Raw genomic sequence first — 6,796 nt, 5'->3', positions numbered from 1 at the left:
ATTTAGCCGAAGTAAGCCGACTGGCTAACAAAGATGGGACAGGTCCTCATACATAATGAACTAGCCAATAAAAAGCACAGACCCAACACAGAAAGCCACATACTTGCTCTGAGCTGCCTAGCTGCAGGAATTTTTTTTTTTTTTTTTTTTTTTTTTTTTTACTGAAAGTTAAGAACCATGTATTTGCTCATAATCTAAGTCAAGAAGCCAGCATTGCTTTGATCTTCAAACAAAATAAACACATGCTATCTCAGACAAGAAAATATCTAACATGAACTTCTTATACAAACTAAGACTTAGACAAGGTGGAGAAAGAGTGGGTTTATAGCTGTGAGTATATGAAAAACAGAGTTTATTCTTGTATTATTTATTAATTATTGCATTATTCCCCATATGAACAACTGTAAGCCTACTTTTGCCAGATCTATAAGGCAAAAAGTAAAAGGGAAACCAAAGAAAGCTGAAATTGGAGTGAGAAGTTTATATGGCATAATGGCATAGTGAGATTATGAGAACCATGGAAGTTATTCTTGTATGCTAATTTTCACTAAATAACTACTCATGTCCAGGTGCATCAGAGGTTTTACTGATGACCCATTTCAACATAAACTCAGACATCTCATTAGAAGGAAATCATTAAAGCCTCTTTGTAAACTATATCAGAAGAAACATTTTGTTTTGTGGATCTTCATTTCAATGGGCAAAAGCCTGTTTCATTTCAAATTAACCCAACAACATTGGTAAATCATACTTGTTTGTAGAACTTGGCCCTCAGCTAGAAAATCAGCTGATAAGAAAGAGAAATATTACCCTTAGATAATATTTTCTATCTATATATTCCACCACAAAGTTATATTTCAATAGTTATAGAGATAGTATCAAAATAGTACATTGACATTTCTATACAAAAATGACTCTGGCCCTGGTGTTTCTGTCCCGAGTGTCTGTTCTGTGGAAAAGAAATCTTTCACTGCCGTCTGCCTTCTCTCCCATGGAAGTGTGTGCCACCACCCCATGGAAGATTCCATGGACATGGACATGACCCCTGTGAGGCCCCAGAACTATATTTTTGGTTGTACACCGAAGGAGAGCAAAGACTACCACTTTAGGGTGGATAATGATGAAAATGAGCACCAGTTATCTTTACAGTTGGTCAGTTTAGGGGCTGGTGCAAAGGATGAATTAACTGCACATTGTTGAAGCTGAGGCAATGAATTATGAGGCAGGTCAGTTAAAATAACACTGGCAACTTTAAAGGTGTGTGTTCAGTCAACAGTTTCCCTTGGTGGCTTTGAAATAGCACCACCTATTGCCTTCCCATTGAAATGTGGTTCAAGGCATGAGCATCTTAGTGGCAGCACTTAGCAGCTGTGGCGGAAGATGCAGAGTCAGAAGATGAAGAGGAGGAGGTCATGAAACTCCTAAGTATATCTGGAAAGCATCCTGCCACTGGAAGTGGTAGTAAGATTCCACAGAAAAAAGTAAACTTGCTGCTGATGAAGATGATGATGATAATTTTGAGGATGAGGAAGCTGAAGAAAAAGCTACAGTAAAGAAATCTGTACGAGATACTCCAACCAAAAATGCACAAAACTCAAACCAGAATCAAAAGGACTCAAAGCCTTCAACACCAATTCTAAACATACTCACACACACACACACAAAAAACAAACTCATAAAACACCAAAAGGACCTAGTTCTTTGGAAGACATTAAGGCAAAAATGCAGGCAATTATAGAAAAAGATGGCTCCCTTCCCAAAGTGGAAGCCAACTTTATCAATTATGTAAAGAATAGCTTCTGATGACTGACTAGTAGGCTATTCAAAGTGAGGAAGTCTCTTTAAGAAAATAATTTAAATGGTTTATTGAAATTTTCCATCTTATTTTATTTCTGTAACAGTTCATATCTGGCTGATTTTTTAATAATATAGAGTGAGAAATTTCCCTACCATGTCTGATACATGTTGTCCAGGTTCCATTGATAAGAATGTGTTGACCAAAATGCCTGTTTAGTTCTTTAAGATGGAAATCCACCCTTTGTTTGGTTTTAATTATGGAAGTAGAGGCCCAGTGCACAAATTCGTGCACAGGCCAGCCAGGAGGAGGGGTCACGGGTGATTGGCAGGCCAGCCCCAACATTTGCATATTAGCCTTTTATTATATAGGACTAGAGGCCCGCTGCACAAACAATTGTGCACTCAGGGGGGAGGGAGGGTCCCTCAGACCAGTCTGTGCCCTCTCACAGTCTGGGACCCCTCAGGGGATGACCACCTGCTGGCTTAGGCCCGCTCCCTGGGGGATTGGGCCTAAGATGGCAATCAGTCATCCCTCTGGCAGCCCGGCAGACCTCAGGAGATGTCCACTTGCCAGCGGGGAGCAGGCCTAAACTGCTGCTGGACATCCTTAGTGCTGCTGAGGAGGCAGGAGAGGATCCCACCACCACCACTGTACTGGCAGCCATCAGCCTGGCTTGTGGCTGAGCGGAGCTCCTCCCATGTGAGAGCGCCCTGACCACCAGAGGGCAGCTCCTGCATTGAGTGTCTGCCCCCTGTGTGTGTCAGTGTGTGTCATAGTGACCAGTCATTCCCAGTCCTTCTGCTGTTAGGGTCAGTTTGCATTTTACCCTTTTACTATATAGGACAGAGGCCTGGTGCACAGGTGGGGGCCTGCTGGTTTACCCTGAAGGGTGTCCCAGATCAGGGTAGGGGTCCCGCTTGGGTGCCTGGCCAGTCTGGATGAGGGATGATGGCTGTTTTCAGACTGGTCACACCCCCTTCAGGGTGGGGGTCCCCACTGGGGTGTCTGGCCAGTCTGGGTGAGGGGCTGAGGGCCGTTTTCAGGCTGGCGGGTGACTGAAGCTCCCAACCTCTCCTTTTTTTCTTTCTTTTTTTATTCTGGGATTTATTTACCTTCTATGGCTGTCACTGGAGCTGAGAGCAGGCTTTAGCTCTGAGGCCGGCTCCAGCTTGAGGCCTCGGCTGCTGAAAGCAAGTATCTGGGTTTGTTAAGCTTCTATAATTGAAGCACTGTTGCAGCTCCAGCTCCGAGGCTGGCTGGCTGAAGCAGGTTTCTGGGGTTTGTTTAGCTTCTATAATTGCAACATTGTTTCTTAGAGTGCAGCTCAGAGACCGGCAGGGGCAGGCGGGGAACCTTGGCTTCCTCCATCACTGGAGCAAGCAAGCCTCCTGTTCACTTCAGCTGCCTGGCTGCCAGCCACCATCTTGGTTGGCAGTTAATTTGCATATCGCCCTGATTAGCCAATGGGAAGCATGTCAGAGGTATGGTTAATTACCATGTTTGTCTATTATTAGATAGGATGTTATGATAGGACATAGTAGTAGTGGTGGTCAGACAAATGGAAATGGTGGGGAAACAAAAATACACATGTGAAATAAACTCAGTGTTTTAATAAAGCTAAAATAAAGACTCCATTTTCATAAAATATGTGGTATTCTTTTCCATATAAATGATATGGTGGCACATCATTCATTCATTCATGGAGAGCTTTCTACATGTCATGTGTGCATATGCTCAATGTTGGGCATTCTGAGTTGGGAGAGAGAGAAGAAGACATCAATTCTTACTTCAAAGAACACATTGTTCCACAGATATATATTCTGAACATTTACTAATAATGTGGACTAGATGGATGTATTGAATCATAAATCTTTCCTAGCATTATATCTTTACTAATGCTATTGCTTTGTAAGATTGCTGACTGGCAAAGCTATAGTTTGGTCTAACTACGGGATATGACCAGAGAAGATGGTCAATAGAAGAAATTATGTTTAGCATATAAAGCATTCCAATGCTCAACTTCAACAAGATTATCTTTTTACTTTCTGAAGACAGCTGAAATAAAGGAAGGACAAATTTTGTATTGATGGAGGCCTTAAGTTGGGTCATCTTTGGGGATAAAGTAATCCGAATCATATGAATGCTTCTGCTGCCATCATTTAATTTAGAAGCATTTATGTAAATTGCTAAGAAATTCACAAACCGACAACAGTATCTGGCCCACCCGGGAAATGACTGAGTGTTAAAATAGCTTGAATAAGAATAGGGAGTAGTTTGGAGGTGGGGTTGACTCTGTGTCTCTGTAGGACTCTTTTCTTCCTGGACCCACACAACATTTTGTAAGCTGATGGAGGATAGATATGTATTAGATCAAGCCACATGAAAAAATAAAATTCCTAAATGATAATTATAATATTTTTCAGAAATATAGATATTTTTTATTTTTCAAAATCAACCAGTGTAAGGATACCTAAAATTTATTATTTAACTCTTACAAATACCTACTTCTATTTCTATATATTCCTAGATTTGCCTATCATTTCCATGTTTGTATACACATATGTATTGGTATATGTAAATCCTGTTTAATTTTGCATTTTGAATGCCAAGAAAAAGGATCTCATTTTTTGCCAATAGGGATAAAAATGGAAGATTATAAAAACTGTTCCTTTCAAGAAAAATTATTATAAAAATATTATGGAAAGATCTCAGATATATTATAGGTAATTTTGTTTCTTAAATAATGTATTCTGAATGCAAAATACCTTTAAAAAACAATGGCTTTTGTCTTTACTCTCCTTCAACAACTGTTTACGTTAGGCCATAATAATGTGGAGTGCCTCTGCAGAACTCAATAACAATAGCTGCCTAGTCTTTAGTACACCATGTTTCTCCCTAAGCCAATATTTCTATATAGACTCCTTAATATGATATTTCTACAACATGAAATCAATTACCATTTATATGTTTAAAACAAAAATAACCAAAACATTAAAACTCTTATTTTTTAACATTGACTAAAGAATGAGGTCCCTATTTCTTAGTAAGATATGTGAGACCCTTAATATTCCAACTCTAGTCTCTCAGTTTTTATTTCCCATTAAGAGTTTCAATGATGCCTCATATCCTAGCTATAATAAGTGCCTCAGTGCACTAAATGCATTTCATTATAACATCTTGTTTTTGTGTGTGTGTGTTTTTAAAGAAGCAACTCATCCAATATCTTAGACATACTATCTACTTTGCTTAGAATACTCTTTTCTCCCCCTCATGGCCTGGTCCACTCCCACTTGATTTTCATGACCCAGAATTATTGTTTCCTGATAATCAAGTCTTTCTCATCTCCTACCTCTAAAATCCCATAGCACTTGCCCTGCTTATTGGATTATAACTATTCATTTATATGTCTGCATCCTTGTAAGGAAAGAAATGATTCTTCTGCTACTAGATATAATTCATGTTTTCATATTTTATTTGGGTCTACATTGAGGGAAAAGATAATTCTTCTATGTTCAGGTCTGAGTCTCTGAAAGTAAAATTGTCCATGTTGTCCATCAATTGAAGAAACAGCATGTGTTTCAGAATGTAAGTCCAAATTAAGAAGGCCTCTAAGTAAAGCTTTGACAAAAAAAAAAAAAAAAAACACCACTCTTATTCTCAAGATAATGATTTTTACATATTACTAGGCGATTGTTCCTGCCTAGAAATTTGTGTGGTCTTCATTTCCATGTGGAGATTGACCAAGAGCTAAGTATAAAACAATAAGTGCTTCAAATCCTTTGAGCTAAAAGAGAACCAATCCAGATGGTAATTGAATTAATATGGAGCCTTCATCCTCTAAGAAAAAATTAATTATGGAAGATCAGGAATGCGTCCTTTGAAATAGCTTTTTGATGAATAAATTACATAAATATATTCACCATAAATAGTCACCCATTTTACACGTGCACTTCAATGATTTTATTAAAAGTGTTGTATGTACAATTGTAAACACAGGATCAGCTCAGGAACTACAGACCAAACCCACAAGTACGCAGCCAAAGCATGCTCAGAAGGGAAAACTTTGACCTCCAGCTGCATTCAGACCCAAAGTTTTGCTCCTCCAAACACACACACACGACCAGGATATAACCCCAGAACTTGAAAACTGGAACCCTTTCAGAAGCAAAGGTTCGATTATCCAAGAAGATCCTGTGCTGACACCCCTTTACCTTAATGAATGGCCAAATCCCAACTTCCTTTCATTAAAATGTGCCCCACCAGCACTTTTGAATACCTGCTGTCCTTAAACCCCTTAAAATTCCTTAACCTGCTCCAGGATGGATGTGAGGCACCATTAGGTCTCCCATCTTCTCAGCTGGTACCTTCTCAATAAGCCATTCCTTACTCCCAACTCTGATGTTTTCTGATTTAGCCTTTTGAAGCACAGGGCACACAAACTTGGGTTAAAGGACACAGTTATCACCACTATCCAGTTTCGGAACATTAGCATCACCACAACAATATTTTTTCTGACTACTTGTGGCCAATCCCTGTTCAGATCTCCAGTGCTAGGAAGCCACTGATTTATTTTCTAGGGCAATGATGGCGAACCTATGACACGCGTGTCAGAGGTGACATGCGAACTCATTTTTTTGGTTGATTTTTCTTTGTTAAATGGCATTTAAATATATAAAATAAATATCAAAAATGTAATCTTTGTTTTACTATGGTTGCAAATATCAAAAAAGTTCTATATGTGACACGGCACAAGAGTTAAGTTAGGGTTTTTCAAAATGCTGACACGCTGAGCTCAAAAGGTTCGCCATCACTGCTCTAGATATAGATTTGCCTTTTCTGGACATTTCATGTAAGTGGAATCATAAAATATCTAATCTTTTGCTTCTGGCTTCTTTCACTTAGCCTAATGTTTTTGAGCTTCACATTGTAGCATGTATCAGCAGTTTATTCCTTTTTAATTGCTAAATGGAACCTTTTGTCTGATATGCCACATTTGTT

At 39.1% G+C, this 6,796-nt stretch overlaps 1 pseudogene across 1 annotated transcript; it reads left to right on the top strand.

Moving 5' to 3' along the window:
* Nucleotides 1-1,014: 1,014 nt before the first annotated feature.
* LOC308527307 (nucleophosmin-like) lies at nt 1,015-1,803 on the top strand (annotated as a pseudogene). Its single transcript has 2 exons — nt 1,015-1,561; nt 1,651-1,803. The product of its transcript is annotated as a nucleophosmin-like (transcript).
* Nucleotides 1,804-6,796: the final 4,993 nt, after the last annotated feature.

This window comes from Myotis nattereri (assembly GCF_964212035.1).
Source record: "Myotis nattereri genome assembly, chromosome: 11".
Lineage (NCBI taxonomy): Eukaryota > Metazoa > Chordata > Mammalia > Chiroptera > Vespertilionidae > Myotis > Myotis nattereri.
This window is presented reverse-complemented; position numbering and strand designations above follow the sequence as displayed.